Source organism: Ascaphus truei, unplaced genomic scaffold (genome assembly GCF_040206685.1).
Source record: "Ascaphus truei isolate aAscTru1 unplaced genomic scaffold, aAscTru1.hap1 HAP1_SCAFFOLD_313, whole genome shotgun sequence".
NCBI classification, from domain to species: domain Eukaryota; kingdom Metazoa; phylum Chordata; class Amphibia; order Anura; family Ascaphidae; genus Ascaphus; species Ascaphus truei.
Genome location: NW_027456104.1, coordinates 295,709 through 311,843, shown reverse-complemented (window position 1 = coordinate 311,843; position 16,135 = coordinate 295,709). Strand labels below are relative to the sequence as shown.

General features: G+C 46.1%; 1 long non-coding RNA gene across 2 annotated transcripts in view; it reads right to left on the bottom strand.

The window, feature by feature from the left end:
• LOC142483272 (uncharacterized) overlaps nucleotides 1-16,135 on the bottom strand; it is a 218,411-nt gene that overhangs the window by 11,539 nt on the left and 190,737 nt on the right. The window contains exon 1 of one of the 2 annotated variants that reach the window (XR_012797284.1): nucleotides 1,429-1,520. The exons of the other annotated variant lie outside the window; for it this stretch is intronic. This is a non-coding gene — a long non-coding RNA (uncharacterized LOC142483272). Of the gene's footprint in view, nucleotides 1-1,428; nucleotides 1,521-16,135 lie in introns of those variants that run through there. 2 annotated transcript variants of the gene reach the window in all.

Genomic DNA, 16,135 nt, shown 5'->3' with positions numbered 1-16,135 from the left:
ATATATACTTATTTGGTATATCCCTGTATACCTGTCCCATCTAAAAAGATGTCCAACCTTTTTTTGAACAAATCTATTGTATCTGCCATCACAGTCTCCATGGGTAATGAATTCCACATTTTAACTGCACTTACTGTAAAGAACCCTTTCCTTTGTTGCTGGTGAAATTTCCTTTCCTCCAACCTTAAGGGATGGCCCCGAGTCCTTTGTACTGCCCGTGGGATGAATAGTTCTTTTGAAAGCTCCTTGTATTGTCCCTGAATATATTTGTATATAGTTATCATATCCCCTCTTAGACGCCTCTTTTCTAATGTAAATAAATCCAATATAGCTAGCCTGTCCTCATAAGTTAGAATGTCCATCCCCTTTATTAATTTGGTGGCTCTTCTCTGCACTCTCTCTAGTTCCATAATGTCTTTTCTTAGGATTGGTGCCCAAAATTGTACTCCATATTCAAGGTGTGGTCTTACTAATGCTTTGTAAAGGGGCATAATTATGTCTACTTCCCTTCCATCCATTGCCCGTTTGATGCAAGATAAGATCTTGTTTGCCTTTGCAGCTACTGCATGACATTGGGCACTATTGCTAAGCCTGCTGTCTACAAGCACTCCTAAATCCTTCTCCATCAAGGATTCCCCCAATATATCTCCATTTAATTTGTAAGTCGCCTTTTTATTCTTGCATCCCAAATGCATAACCTTACATTTATCTGTATTAAACCTCATTTGCCATTTACCTGCCCACGTTTCCAGTCTCTCCAAGTCCTTCTGAAGAGAAATTTCATCCTGCTCTGATGAGACGGAGGCATTCACCCCAGAAACCTGATCCTGTCACCCCCCATACCATCGCAGGAGACTCAGGCCCCCCTGTTGCCAGCAGGTATGCACCACACTCAGACACGTAGCCAGACCCTAGTACAGAGGAGGGGGGCCCGATCTGCGATTGGCCCAGGGAAGGGGGGCTACATTGGGAATCGATGTTATTTTTCTTCATATTAATGGGTATCCTCAAAGCTAATGATATGCCAAAATGACGTCCATTAGCAAAACTACAATTGTTTCTTCACTTTTTCTGCTAGATGAATAGGGTGACCAGATTTCGAAAATGAAAAACCGGGACACCTTAAAAAATAATTTATTAAACAAATTACATTACGTGACACCCCCGTTGCCATGACAACAAGACACTCTGATGCCCCTGCAGTGTTAGTGCGTATAGAGGTTTTGCTTGGGCCCTTCAACTCTTACAGCCAGGGCATTATTGGCCAGGAATGCCCAGTTCGGAGGGGATTACTACTTCAAAATGTATTTGATTCGTAACAACATCAAAAAACTCTAATACCAATAACTAACAACCACAGACAATGATAATCTAAACCATCAAATAAAATGTCTATGGCCCTTGTTCAAGCATGTTTGCGGTACTTACCAGATAAATCAGTGCCTGCAATCCACGACTGTATCCGCCTCTCCGTGCGTCTGAAAGCAATCCAGCGTTCCTGGTGTGTGGCTGAAGAGGTGAGGGACTCCTTCCTCTCAAACGGAAAAGAAGAGCAAAAAATAGAGTTGGAACATACCTATCATACAGGGATGAGAGAGAGAGACAGAGAATGAGAGAGACAGAGAATGAGAGAGAGACAGAGAATGAGAGATAGATAGAGAATGAGAGAGAGACACAGAGAGAGACAGAGAATGAGAGAGACAGAGAGAGGGACATAGGGAGAGAGAGACACAGAGAGAGAGACAGACACAGAGAGAGAGAGAGAGAGAGAGAGAGACAAAAGTAATGTACTGTATAACCATTATACCGTACCCCCTAGTATTCGTGTAATCATTGTCCCACACCCCCTATTACTCACGCTTTGGCAATACTGAAATGTTCTTTTGACAGAGACACACAGAGAGAAACAGAGACACACAGAGAGAGACAGAGACACAGAGAGAGAGACAGAGACACAGAGAGACACACAGAGAGAGACAGAGACACACAGAGAGAGACAGAGACACAGAGAGAGAGAGAGAGACACGGGCCTATTTAGTAAGCGTCGATAAGGCTGCGTCTATAGTATTTCAGAAGGAGGGAAGGCACACACGCTGCAATACACTTGCTGAAGCCTGAGCTTTTTTATGGCTTTGCAGGGTATGCAGCGGGTGCGATTGGGGGCGTGGCAATAAATATTTGGAGGCGTGGCAATAACGTTCCGGCGCGGAAGTCACTTCCCTACCTCACATCCCGATCCACCGGCATTTTTTCAGATGCAGCATCTGAAGCACTGTGCAGACAAGAAGAAAAATGCACACAATGCGCACCAGAGATTAAAATATAGTAAATTATTTATTAATAAAACAAGAAATAACCGAGGGGGATCCAACCCCACCTCAGTACTTTCTTCTCGTTGCTATTGCCACACTATACGTCCTGACGCCGGAAGGGAAGTTGGTACGCGACCAAGACGAGACACCGGATTTACAGTGGAACCACAACATACCACAGATTGCTGGAGGACCACACTGCGAGGGGCGCAGCCTATCGAGTTTCCCGGTCATCGTCCAAAGTCTGGAGCTGCGGAGTGACCACCGGATTACCACGGAGCCCGAGCCTGTCTCACACAATGCTTTTACCAAACGGGCGTTTGTGAGTTTGCTATTTTTATCTTGTCCAGGAAATGAAATTGTTAAACCGAATTTACACTTGGAGCAGGCGCTTTCTCTTCTTTTTTTTGTTTAGATATCTACCGAGGAGGTGGTTGTTTCCCTGAAGAGAGCTGCCAGGGCTCCAGAGGACGCCCGAATTGGATCCTTTTATGATTGAGTTATAACATAGCTATTAGAGCTAGGTTTCTGGACCTTTTTTTTTTTTCAACTTAAATTTTTTTTATTTTGAATTGTGTGAGTACATACATGTCATGCATTCATGATAAACATTGGAGGGAAACGTGCCTCCTGCAATTGGAAAACATGCATCATGTGTAGTATCTGTGTACTTTGGACAGACGGGGAGACAGACAGACTAACCGACAAACTACATATAGCTCCCAGCCGGGAGGGGGAAATGGGGTGGGGAGGGGGGGTGGGAAGGGGTCTCCGACCGAGGTTCCGCTTCTAAACGTGCGACCGCTGGCTCTCTGCAATTAAGAAAACCGACAGTCCGGCGGGCAACCGGTGTACCCCACACTCTCTGTCCATCCATGAACTGTGTGTGCTCTTGGACCGTCGGGGTGTCTTAGGGCCTCTTTAAGGGAGAATGCACTTTACATCTATCAATGCCAAATCGTGGCCCTATCTACCCCCTGTATGTCTGTCTGTGCCAACCATGGTGACCAGACTTTTAGGAAATTTGTGCCAGTGTCATTGACCAGACTCGTCAATTTCTCCATCTGGCAAACTGACCAAATTCGGTTCCTGATCTTTGTGATTATTGGGATTTCATTTTGTTTCCATCGTGCTGCAATCTCCCCCCTCACCGCCGTTGCGAAATGAACCGCCAGTTTGTTTGCTCCCCTGGAGAGACCTTTTTGCGGCCTGTTCAAAAGGAACCGCCATGGGTCGACGGGGGTGGATGTGCCGAGGATCCTATTCAGCCAATCATTAACTGAATCCCAGACCGGCGTAAGTTTGGGGCAAGACCACAGCATGTGGAGCAAGTCTGCTTGTTGTCCGCATTGTCTTGGGCACAATGGGGAGTAGCTGGGCAGAAATTTAGCTAATTTAGTGGGCGTGTGGTACCATCTCATCATAACTTTATATGCATTCTCCCTCAAAGTCGTGCACATTGAGCTTTTTGACGTCGCCGTCACAATTTTTGTCCACTCCTCTACATCAATTTCCTCCCCTAAGTCCTTTTCCCATTTAATCATATACCCCGTCTTGTCCGTCACTGTCTTACTAGAACCGATTACTTCCCCGTACATCTGCGATGTGAGTCCCTCGGTGGATGTCCCCGAACGACAGAGCTTTTCAAAATTCGTCATTGGTATGTGGGGCTGCACTGATTGATAAAACGCTCTGAGCTGGAGGTATCTAAAGAACTCGGCGTTGGGAATTTTTTGGTATTCTTTAAGTAAATCGAATGATTGAACGCCTCGTTTTCCCCCCAGATCTATTAGCCTGTTAATTTTGCTTTTTTTCCAGATAGAGAAGTCTGCACTGGTCCGGCCCGGAGCAAAGAGTGGGTTATCCCAAAGTGGGGTCATACCTGACGCTTTATGGGTCAGACTGCATCTCATACGTGTGGCCTCCCAAATCGAGATTGAGTTGTTCATGGAGGATAGCGGCAGTTTGGCACTAGTCCGTGCCTTTTTGGGGAGCCAGATTACATGTTCCAGAGCCACAGGGGAGCAGAGCTCCTTTTCTAGGGCGACCCATCTTTTTGAGTCTGGATTCGTGTGCCATTGCACGATTTGGCATAATTGCGCCGCTTTGTAGTAGGACAACAAACAAGGTACCGCCAGCCCTCCTGCTTCCGTTCGTTTACGCATAATTTGTTTTCCCACCCTCGCTTTCTTGCCTCCCCAGATAAATTTATCTATAGCTGATTGAAGTGAGAGGACATCCTTCAATCCTATCGGCACTGGGAGGGTCTGGAATAGGTATAGGATGCGTGGAAGCAGGTTCATCTTAACGCAGTGGATCTTTCCGATCCATGATATACAGCAGCGGCAGCTCTTATTCGAGCAAATGCCGCTGGCTGAATGAGGCTGGGAAGCGGGTAGCCGCGGCGCGTGGCGGCGCACTGTGACGTCACGGTCACAAGCGCGCCCGGCTTCCCCGTCTTCCCCGGCTTCCCCAGGCTTCCCCGACACCCCTGGAGTTCAAATCTAGGTAAGCGGGGGTGCGGGGAAGCAGAGGGGCAGAGTAGAAGCCGGGTTCGGGGTGTCTTTGGGGGGGTAATTGCGCGCGATGTGGAGGGGGGGTGCGTGGGGGAAACGCGGCGGCGCGCGTTTCTGACTGGCGGCAGCTGGGGTAGATCCCGGCATGCCGCCGGCATTTACTTTAATAAAGTATGTCGCTACTGTATTGTGGGTAGACCATCTTTTGAGGTCCCCTCTCAAAGTCTGTGTCAATTTGGGATAGTTTGCCTGATATAGCATGTCATACGCCTTGGTGACGTTGATCCCCAGGTATCTAATGTTTTTCGGTTGCCAATTAAAATTAAAATTTAAGGCGATCAGCTTCTCCATGTGCGTGGGGAGATTAATATTCATGGCATCAGATTTGGACTGGTTTATTTTGAATCCAGAGATCCTGTTGAATCTCCCCAGCAGGTCAAAAAGATTTGGCAGAGAGGTAAGGGGTCTAGATATAGTCAGGAACATGTCATCCGCATAGAGTGCCACCTTATGCGACTGGTTTCCAATGTCTATACCCGTAATGTCTTTGCTCTCGCGTATGTGGGCGGCTAGTGGCTCCATACACAACGCAAAGAGGAGGGGGGAGAGCGGGCAGCCCTGTCGTGTTCCGCTCTTAATTTGGAAGGGGTCCGAGACGAACCCCTGGTGGGTAACCCTTGCCAACGGATTCTCGTAAAGGGCGAAAATTGCTTTTGTTAGTTTCTCTCCCATCCCAAACGCTCCAAGCGTGGCCTCAAGGTATGGCCAGTCTATCCTATCAAATGCTTTTTCTGCATCCAGACTGAGCGCCATAACTGGTATTGATCTGGCATTGGCTATTTCTAACAGATCAATGATTCGTCGAGTATTGTCTGAAGACTGTCGACCCGGGACAAACCCGACTTGATCTGGGTGCACCAGTCTGGGTAGGATGAGACCCAATCTATTGGCCAGGAGTTTGGCATAAATTTTGATGTCCGAATTAATCAGGGATATTGGTCTGTAGCTTTTGCAGTCCAACGGGTCTTTTCCCTGTTTATGTATTACCGAGATGGACGCTTGGAGCATTTGTTGGGGGAAAGGGGTGCCTCCCAGTACTTGATTAAACATGTTGCGAAGGAACGGGGTTAAGAATTTTCCGAATTTCTTATAGTAAAGATTCGAGAAGCCGTCGGGACCCGGGGCTTTAGAGGGTTTTAGGTGTTTGATAACCTCCAATATTTCCTCCGTTGTAAAGTCACTACCCATTGCCTCTCTGTCCAACCTACTCAGGCCCGGTAGATTCGAGCCCTTCAAGAAATCTTTCAGGGCTTTGTCCGTGCCAGCCGAATGGGCTACTTTATCCCCATCGTATAATTTCGCGTAGTATGTTTTGAACTCCGCTACAATGTTTTGCGGGTTGGCCGTGATGTTGCCTGACTCCAGCCGTAGGGCCTGGATATTATAATTACTGGTTTTAGCGCTGATCATATTAGCCAGCAGGGTATCTGGTTTGTTTGCTTTTTCAAAGAATCTTCTCTTAGTCCAACTCAACGACTTCTCCGCCTGGGAGGCCAGAAGTAGATTTAGTTTAGTCTGAGCGTCGCCAATCTGTTGGCGGGTGGCAGGGTCTGGGGCGATTTTATATTTATCCCAAAGTGTCTTTAGCTCCGCGTGTTCCCTCTTAATTTTAGCGTTGCTCTCTTTTTTCTTACGGGCCGCAATACTAATCAGGTTCCCTCTTATTGTTGCTTTGTGTGCCTCCCAGAGGGTTATGTGAGAGCTAACGCTTCCTTTGTTTTCTCTAAAGAATGTTTGGATTTCATCTCCAATCCTGATCTGTAGATCCGGGATTTTTAGAAGGGATTCATTTAATTTCCAGTTTGCTCCAGGCCTGTCCAGTCCTATCTGTGTGCACCGTAGCTCTATTGGTGCGTGATCGGACCACGAAATATCGTGGATTCCCGCATGGGCGATCTTTGGGACCAGTCTACTAGAGACAAAGAAGTAATCGATTCTACTAAATGAGTCGTGTGGGTGTGAGTAGAACGTATAGTTTCTAGTGAGGGGATGGAGTTCCCTCCAAATGTCGACCAGCTGTAGATCGCGCAGTCCCTGTTCGAGGGCCCTGGATCCAGGATCCGTCCGGCCTCTGTAGGGCCCTGAGCGATCTAGGGCTGCGTTTGATACCGTGTTAAAGTCTCCCCCTATAATTAATGCGCCTTTAGCGTGTTTGCGGATAGTTTCAAAGGATGAGACGAAGAAGGCCGGGTCCCCCCCACTGGGGGCATATATTACGGCGATCGTGAGCGGTTGCTGGTTAATAGACCCTGTGAGTAGCAGGAACCTACCCTCCTCGTCCTTCTTTACCTCATCTACCACCAGTCCCACCCTATTATGTATCAGTATCGCTACTCCGCGTTTTTTTACCCTTGCGGACGCTAGGTAGACTTGTCTAAATTGCTTATCAAAATATTTGGGGAAACTGGTGGTACTGAAGTGTGTTTCCTGTAGCAGCACAATGTCCGCACCCTTACGTTTATAGTCGGTGAGCGCTATTTTCCGCTTACGCGGGCAATTCAGCCCCTTGGCGTTGTGTGAGATAAATGTTAGTGACATGAGGTGCGTGTGTTCTCACCTCTTGTCCTGAGTGTCTTCAGATGGGGTGTCCGGTACCCCGCGGGAGTACTCGGCCTCTCTGCAGTGCACAGCGGTGCGCTCAATGGCAGCGGGTTGCCTCTCTGGCCGGAGGGGGGGGAGGGTAGGGGAAAGACATATGGGACATAGGACACATAAAGGGAAAAAAACAACATTGATATGAACAACCATGTGGGTGAGGCAGTAATGGTCCCAGACCACCACCCCCACCTTGCCTTCGGGTAGGTGGAACTCCTCCCGCGCCCCTGGCTCCCTCCTCCCCTCCACAGGGCTCCTCCGCTCCACCCTCTCCCAAGGACTTTCTCGGCTACCTGGGCATCCGCCCCGGCCCGAGTCTGTAGACGCACAGCGACGGCCAGACTGAAGCCCTCGCCGGCAGACAAATTTTACCATTATGTACGTGGTATCTCTTGCCATGAGCTATCCTCTAGCACTTTTAAAGAACTGACTCTATCGTCAAACCCCCCCCCCCCCCGACTTATTCGCGTTCCTAACTACGTAACCTAGCTTACCTCCAGCTCCCCTCCCTCCCTATAACTAACTCGGAATCCCTCCCCTAGCTTTTGTTCGGTCCCCCTTGACCTCTTATTCTTTTTTTTTAAAACATCACTTATTACTCTCCATTAACAGTAAACAGTAATAAGGTAATAATAAAAATTAAACTATTATTCATCATTTGTTTTTTGTTTTTTAGTATACTATACCTATTGTGCTACACCTTCTCCTCCTGTCACTTTATTTATTAATGTACTGTGGTGTGTTGTGTTAAACCTTGAGTAACTGGAAACATAGTAAGCCCCCCCTCCCCTCTTCTGCTTCATCCTTGCCACGGGACTCATTCCAGCTCGACAGGTCTGCTGCTCAGCCTCCAAACCCTCCGTCTGTGGCTCCTGTGCAGTCGGGAACCTCTCGTGATGCTTTGCAGCTCCTCCCCTGGTGACGACGACCGTCGCCATCTTGGTAGTGGCAGGCCATCCTCTCGCGAGATTTGCCTCCTCAGTCTCCTTCCTCCGGCCCCTCCCCTCTCATTGTGGATCGGGAGCTGCTCCAAGATGGCCGCCATTCGTGGAGAGGTGCTGCCGGAGCTGCGGGGAGCCATGGAACTGACCTGAACGGGTCTTGAACTGCTTCTTTAACTATGGAACAGTAACTGGAACGGGAACAGGTAGGGTGTTTGTCTTTATTTGCAGCTCAGGTCCCGATTTCATTTCGGGCTGTGGGGTTGACGTCGCTTGTCGGCTTTTCTCACCTCCTTCCATGAAGTGTCGGGTGCAGCTCCCCCTGTGGCTAGTTCTGCGGGTATTTTGTCCTGGAGCCCTATTTTGGTGAGGAAGCTGCTGCCATCTTCTAGTCTCCGCAGCGTGGTGGCAGCGCCATTTTGTATCACCATTAACCCAAACGGGTACAGCCAACGGTAGCGGGTCCCAGCCTCTCTCAGCACTTTAGTTACGGGGGCAATTTGTTGTCTTTTCAGCAGGGTAGTGGGTGAGATGTCTTGATAGACCTGCAGTTTATAACCCTCAAAGTCTCCCTGAGATCTGGTCAATTGGCAGAATGCCTCCTTCACTCTAAAAAAGTGAAAACGGGCTATTATGTCTCTTGGGGGGGCATTTTGCTGTGGTCTCGACCTCAATGCCCTGTGGCAGCGGTCCAGGTGCAGGTCTGCTTCCGAACGGTCAGGCATTATGTTTTGGAGCCATCTGCACATAAAGTCCTCCGGATCCGTTTCAGTCTCTGGGACCCCCCGGATCCTCACATTGTTCCTCCGATCCCTATTGTCCGCATCCTCCTGCCGATCCAATATATCCCTGACTGTTTCCCTCATTTGTGCCACTTGTCTGTCTGTTTTGTGGAGTGCTTTGACTGTGGCGTCCATTTTTTTTTCAAGAGAGTCTGTGCGCTCTCCTATACCGCAGATATCAGCTCTCAGGGCTGCCACTTCAGACTGAAAGCACTTTTTGATGTCTAAGCAGAACTCTCTCATGTCTCTGCGTCTCATAATTTGGTTGTCTCTGCTGGTGTCTGGGCCGACATCTTCCTCCTCTTCCGATTCGGACACAGAGAGAGAGACAGAGACACAGAGAGACACACAGAGAGAGACAGAGACACACAGAGAGAGACAGAGACACACAGAGAGAGACAGAGACACAGAGAGAGAGAGAGAGAGAGAGAGAGACACGGGCCTATTTAGTAAGCGTCGATAAGGCTGCGTCTATAGTATTTCAGACGGAGGGAAGGCACACGCTGCAATACACTTGCTGAAGCCTGAGCTTTTTTATGGCTTTGCAGGGTATGCAGCGGGTGCGATTGGGGGCGTGGCAATAAATATTTGGAGGCGTGGCAATAACGTTCCGGCGCGGACGTCACTTCCCTACCTCACATCCCGATCCACCGGCATTTTTTCAGATGCAGCATCTGAAGCACTGTGCAGACAAGAAGAAAAATGCACACAATGCGCACCAGAGATTAAAATATAGTAAATTATTTATTAATAAAACAAGAAATAACCGAGGAGGATCCAACCCCACCTCAGTACTTTCTTCTCATTGCTATTGCCACACTATACGTCCTATACCAATTAGATTGTAAGCTCCTCGGAGCAGGGACTCCTTCCTTAATGTTACTTTTACAGTATGTCTGAAGCACTTATTCCCATTATCTGTTATTTATATTTGTTATTTATATGACATGTATTACTACTGTGAAGCGCTATGTACATTTTATGGCGCTATACAAATAAAGACATACATACATACAATAAGTGCAACAAACAAAATCAGACAATAGGAAAGGAAATCCCTGGCCTGCAGAGCTTACAGTCTTAATGCTAGATCCATGGAACTCTGTTGTGTTTATGCTAATAACGGGACATTCCTGAAATTGGTACCTGACCCTGTGTGGTAGGCAGAGACACAGGGGCAGTGCCTGCCAATATCATAAAGAGCAGTGCACTTCCTATTTAGTAGAAGTGTGTGTCAGAGTTAAGAGTTCAGTCCAGAGTTAGAGTCTGCTGAGTCTGTCACCTGGCTGGCCCAGGGTGACAGAGAGAGCCTATATCAATTGGCCGTTGGAGAAGGGGAGCCATCAGCCTCTGAGTAGAGCTGATGCAACCTTAGTTAGGGAGGTGGACCAATTCCTCTCACCCTGTTTAGGGGGCGAGGGAAGAGCTAGCCCCACCCTGGGTGCCCTTGACCTGGGGTGGTGGCAGGGACACAGAGACCATCCTGAGGGAGAGCAGTCCTGTGTGGAGGAAGACACCCTGTACCTGATTGATAGTCTTGTTGCTGCTATTCTGCTGCTGTGAATAAAGAGCTGCGGCTGCTTTTAAAGATATACAGTGTGAGACTGGAATCTCTCATCCCCGAGGGGGGGGGGGGGGGACTCTCTGGAAGGATTCCACCCGTATTCCTGGGGCTCAGAGATGGAGGCGCAGCACCATTACATACATAGTTACATAATAGATGAGGTTGAAAAAAGACGTACGTCCATCAAGTTCAACCTATGCTAAATTCAGACAACAGATACTTAATTCTATATCTATACTTACTTATTGATCCAGAGGAAGGCAAACAAAAAACCCCATTAAGGGGAAAAATTAATTCCTTCCTGACTCCAAGAATTGGCAATCGGATTAATCCCTGGATCAACATCCTTCCCATATATACTTATTTGGTATATCCCTGTATACCTGTCCCATCTAAAAAGATGTCCAACCTTTTTTTGAACAAATCTATTGTATCTGCCATCACAGTCTCCATGGGTAATGAGTTCCACATTTTAACTGCCCTTACTGTAAAGAACCCTTTCCTTTGTTGCTGGTGAAATTTCCTTTCCTCCAACCTTAAGGGATGGCCCCGAGTCCTTTGTACTTGCCTTGGGATGAATAGTTCTTTTGAAAGCTCCTTGTATTGACCCTGAATATATTTGTATATAGTTATCATATCCCCTCTTAGACGCCTCTTTTCTAATGTAAATAAATCCAATATAGCTAGCCTCTCCTCATAAGTTAGAATGTCCATCCCCTTTATTAATTTGGTGGCTCTTCTCTGCACTCTCTCTAGTTCCATAATGTCTTTTCTTAGGATTGGTGCCCAAAATTGTACTCCATATTCAAGGTGTGGTCTTACTAATGCTTTGTAAAGGGGCATAATTATGTCTACTTCCCTTCCATCCATTGCCCGTTTGATGCAAGTTAAGATCTTTTTTGCCTTTGCAGCTACTGCATGACATTGGGCACTATTGCTAAGCCTGCTGTCTACAAGCACCCCTAAATCCTTCTCCATCAAGGATTCCCCCAATATATCTCCATTTAATTTGTAAGTCGCCTTTTTATTCTTGCATCCCAAATGCATAACCTTATATTTATCTGTATTAAACCTCATTTGCCATTTACCTGCCCACGTTTCCAGTCTCTCCAAGTCCTTCTGAAGAGAAATTTCATCCTGCTCTGATGAGACGGAGGCATTCACCCCAGAAACCTGATCCTGTCATCCCCCATACCATCGCGGGAGACTCAGGCCCCCCTGTTGCCAGCACCACACTCAGACACGTAGCCAGACCCTAGTACAGAGGAGGGGGGCCCGATCTGCGATTGGCCCAGGGAAGGGGGGCTACATTGGGAATCGATGTTATTTTTCTTCATATTAATGGGTATCCTCAAAGCTAATGATATGCCAAAATGACGTCCATTAGCAAAACTACAATTGTTTCTTCACTTTTTCTGCTTGATCAATAAATAGGGTGACCAGATTTCGAAAATGAAAAACCGGGACACCTTAAAAAATAATTTATTAAACAAATTACATCACGTGACACCCCCCGTTGCCATGACAAGACACTCTGATGCCCCTGCAGTGTTAGTGTGTATAGAGGTGGGGGCTTTGCTTGGGCCCTTCAACTCTTACAGCCAGGGCATTATTGGCCAGGAATGCCCAGTTCGGAGGGGATTACTACTTCAAAATGTATTTGATTCGTAACAACATAAAAAAACTCTAATACCAATAACTAACAACCACAGACAATGATAATCTAAACCATCAAATAAAATGTCTACGGCCCTTGTTCAAGCATGTTTGCGGTACTTACCAGATAAATCAGTGCCTGCAATCCACAACTGTATCCGCCTCTCCGAGCGTCTGAAAGCAATCCAGCGTTCCTGGTGTGTGGCTGAAGAGGTGAGGGACTACCTCCTCTCAAACGGAAAAGAAGAGCAAAAAATAGAGTTGGAACATACCTATCATACAGGGATGAGAGAGAGAGACAGAGAATGAGAGAGAGACAGAGAATGAGAGAGAGACAGAGAATGAGAGAGAGACAGAGAATGAGAGACAGAGAATGAGAGAGAGACAGAGAATGAGAGAGAGACACAGAGAGAGAGAGACAGAGAATGAGAGAGAGACAGAGAGAGGGACATAGGGAGAGAGAGACAGACACAGAGAGAGAGAGACAGACACAGAGAGAGAGAGAGAGAGACAAAAGTAATGTACTGTATAACCATTATACAGTACCGTACCCCCTAGTATTCGTGTAATCATTGTCCCACACCCCCTTTTACTCACGCTTTGGCAATACTGAAATGTTCTTTTGACAGAGACACACAGAGAGAAACAGAGACACACAGAGAGAGACAGAGACACAGAGAGAGAGACAGAGACACACAGAGAGAGACAGAGACACACAGAGAGAGACAGAGACACAGAGAGAGAGAGACACGGGCCTATTTAGTAAGCGTCGATAAGGCTGCGTCTATAGTATTTCAGACGGAGGGAAGGCACACACGCTGCAATACACTTGCTGAAGCCTGAGCTTTTTTATGGCTTTGCAGGGTATGCAGCGGGTGCGATTGGGGGCGTGGCAATAAATATTTGGAGGCGTGGCAATAACGTTCCGGCGCGGACGTCACTTCCCTACCTCACATCCCGATCCACCGGCATTTTTTCACATGCAGCATCTGAAGCACTGTGCAGACAAGAAGAAAAATGCACACAATGCGCACCAGAGATTAAAATATAGTAAATTATTTATTAATAAAACAAGAAATAACCGAGGAGGATCCAACCCCACCTCAGTACTTTCTTCTCGTTGCTATTGCCACACTATACGTCCTGACGCCGGAAGGGAAGTTGGTACGCGACCAAGACGAGACACCGGATTTACAGTGGAACCACAACATACCACAGATTGCTGGAGGACCACACTGCGAGGGGCGCAGCCTATCGAGTTTCCCGGTCATCGTCCAAAGTCTGGAGCTGCGGAGTGACCACCGGATTACCACGGAGCCCGAGCCTGTCTCACACAATGCTTTTACCAAACGGATGTTTGTGAGTTTGCTATTTTTATCTTGTCCAGGAAATGAAATTGTTAAACCGAATTTACACATGGAGCGGGCGCTTTCTCTTCTTTTTTTTTGTTTAGATATCTATCGAGGAGGTGGTTGTTTCCCTGAAGAGAGCTGCCAGGGCTCCAGAGGACGCCCGAATTGGATCCTTTTATGATTGAGTTATAACATAGCTATTAGAGCTAGGTTTCTGGACTTTTATTGTGTTTAGGCAGAGTGTTTATTATTATTTTATTACAGCTACTTTTTAGTAATTGCACTGTTATTAATTCTGACCACTAATTCTCACTGCCATTATAATCTCTCTCTAGCCACAACCAAATTGCTATATCAGCTATATTATTTATTGGTTATACCAGGGGAGCACAAACGTTTGCAGCTCGCCCCCCTGCCTTCCCTCTGCTGGTGCTCGCGCCCCCCCCCTTACCTTGATGCGGCGTCACGTGACCTGCAGCGGCATTTGACGAGGGTGACGTCACATGACCCCGCGGCGTAATTTAACATACTGTGCTATATGTATGCACACACAGCTGTCTCTTACACAAACAAATACTGTTTTTTCATCCCTATACATCAATAGGGACCACAAAGTATCCACACACACTTTTAGTTGTGCTACAAACTCTCACATTTCCACACCCACCCACACCATTTATATCCACTCCCACTCCACACACACCTTTTGTAAAGCACTGTATATACTGTGGGCTCTCCATTCATTTTCATTCACACTGATACACATACACACTCTTTCATCACTTGCTTTCAGGAACCTTTTGACACCTCTAGGCATAAAACACATCCACACCGGGGGAAGGACCAGCACAGATAACATTCCAAGAGACACTGTTTTTAAGTATACCTTTTGCTTGCTTCATTCATTGTAACATCGCCGGAAGAAGAGATCAGTGTATCTCGAAAGCTCGCACAAATAAAAGCATTTTGTTAGCCACAGAACGGTATCATCTATTTATTTTTTGATTATTGAAGCTCGGCTAACACGGTACTGATACCTCTATATATATATATATTGCGCGCGCACACACACATATAACGTTTTATCCAACTTTTTCATTTATCATTTGTAGAGAAAATGAACAATGTCGCCAGAAGTGCTATTTTTCAAAATGTAACATCTCTACTAATTAGTGTAAAATGATACTTCATATAAAGCAGGTTATGGGACCCATTATAAAATGACCTTCATGTTTCTTATCACATCCCAGTATATGGATACTTTCTATTATCACAAGCTGCTAACATGTGACAGGGCTCAGAGTCTGAGCCCAGAATGTGACATACAGAACATTCTCATTCTAAATTTCAAAAAATATTGTGTTGATTTCTGACCTGACTGCCGTGGTTACAGCTCAACCACTCTGTTCTACTGTATGTCACCACTTTCTGCCACAACCAGCTGACGGTGGATCTGCAAGGAGTTCAACGCTCATTGGCATCACATCTGTGACTTGGTTGACGTATCATTTCTCCAGCTTTTTATTGTATTGTTTTTAAATAGATTATATTTATTTAGTTGAATAGATATTTATTTAGTTTAATAGATTATATTTCTAAGTTTAATAAGTTATATTTCTTAGTTTAATAAGTTATATTTCTTAGTTTAATAAATTATATTTCTTAGTTTAATAAGTTATATTTCTTAGTTTAATAAATTATATTTCTTAGTTTAATAAGTTATATTTCTTAGTTTAATAAGTTATATTTGTTAGTTTAATAAATTATATTTCTTAGTTTATAGATTATATTTGTTAGCACAGTAGATTATATTTACTAGTATTTAAGTCTCCCCCTCAGTGCCCCATTAGGACCCGTGCGCATATTTCACATCTTTTCGGAGTCGCTTATTTTTTAGACCCTCGGAGCCGAAACCTAAAGGGGTCAGCTAAGAAAGTTCGGATCAAGAGGAGCCGCACAGCTTAAAGACAGAACATTTCCAAGGGAGATGGAGACAATTTGGGTAAGATCTGATTAAAGGACAACCTTTGAGGAAGGAAAGGGTGACGGGGGAGTCTAAGAGGGGGGTGAGAGAGCAAGGTGGTGTGTCAGATTGGGGCAGAGCAAGAGAACGCAAAAATGATGGGGATTTGCTGCACACCAAAAAAAAACAATAAGTAGTGATACTTTTACCGGTGCCCCTTAGTCTCAGGGAAGACCGGCATTTCGTCCAATGGATACAATATGATTGATGGGAAAGGGCACACGGATTTGAATAAAAAAAGATAATTTATTGTGTCACAGACTACAATGTTTCGGCTGCTGGCCTTTCTTTGCTGGATTTAGTGGGTTTAGCCACTTTAACTGAGAAAGACCAG